A 928-nucleotide genomic window follows, 5' to 3' on the forward strand; every position below is an offset into this window, starting at 1 on the left:
AACATCGCTTGACGACCGATGCTGGTGTGTTTACGCCCCCGTAACTTAGCGGTTCGGCAAAAGAGACCGATAGAATAAGTACTAGGCTTCCAAAGAATAAGTCCCAGAGTCGATTTGCTCGACTAAAGGCGGTGCTCCAGCATGGCCGCAGTCAAATGACTGAAACAAATAAAAGAGTAAAAGAGTAAAGAGAGTATTTTAATGTGTATAAAGAACCCTTTATTGTCAAAAATTAGGTTAAAAAAATATGGGAGTTTCTTATACATGGATAGTATTATAATCCCTTACAAAACCCTTTCTTCCAAATTTTAACCCCCCAAAATTAGGGGGTTCCTTATACGTGAGGGTTCCTTATACATATTAAAATAAGGTATTTTGTTCATTGCACATTCATTTGTGTAGTTTGAACCATGAAAGAAACTGAGCTGTTGCAAAATATTTTCATGACCCCTTCAAATAATATTGCAGACCCTATTTACTATTTTGCTTATTTGGCCCCTAATCTTAATGTGGACCTTCAGGGGTCACATGGACCCGGGTTGTGAACCACTGTTTTAGTGCCACGGTTTGGTTTTTAAAATATTGTTTTTCCGAGTTGACGCAACTGCAGTGAATTATTAGAATCCTTGGAGTGTTGGATAGGATGTGTTGAGGTTCAATTCCTACCAAAGTCAGCTTTTACATTCTGTCTTTTGGGAGATGATAAATAAAAAAAAAATTAGTCAAGTGTTGCAGCTGATTCTTCTGTCTCGCTCCCCCCACCTTACTTGTCTTTCTCTCTCTCCCTCTCTCACTTTTCTTTCTCTCTCCTTCTCTCACTTTTCTTTCTCTCTCCCCCTTTCAGTTTTCTTTCTTTCTCTCTCCCTCTCTCACTTTTCTTTCTCTCTCTCTCTCCCTCTCTCACTTTTCTTTCTCTCTCTCCCTCTCT

The sequence above is a fragment of the Octopus bimaculoides genome, chromosome 25, assembly GCF_046866305.1.
Source record: "Octopus bimaculoides isolate indiv1 chromosome 25, ASM4686630v1, whole genome shotgun sequence".
Taxonomy (NCBI): domain Eukaryota; kingdom Metazoa; phylum Mollusca; class Cephalopoda; order Octopoda; family Octopodidae; genus Octopus; species Octopus bimaculoides.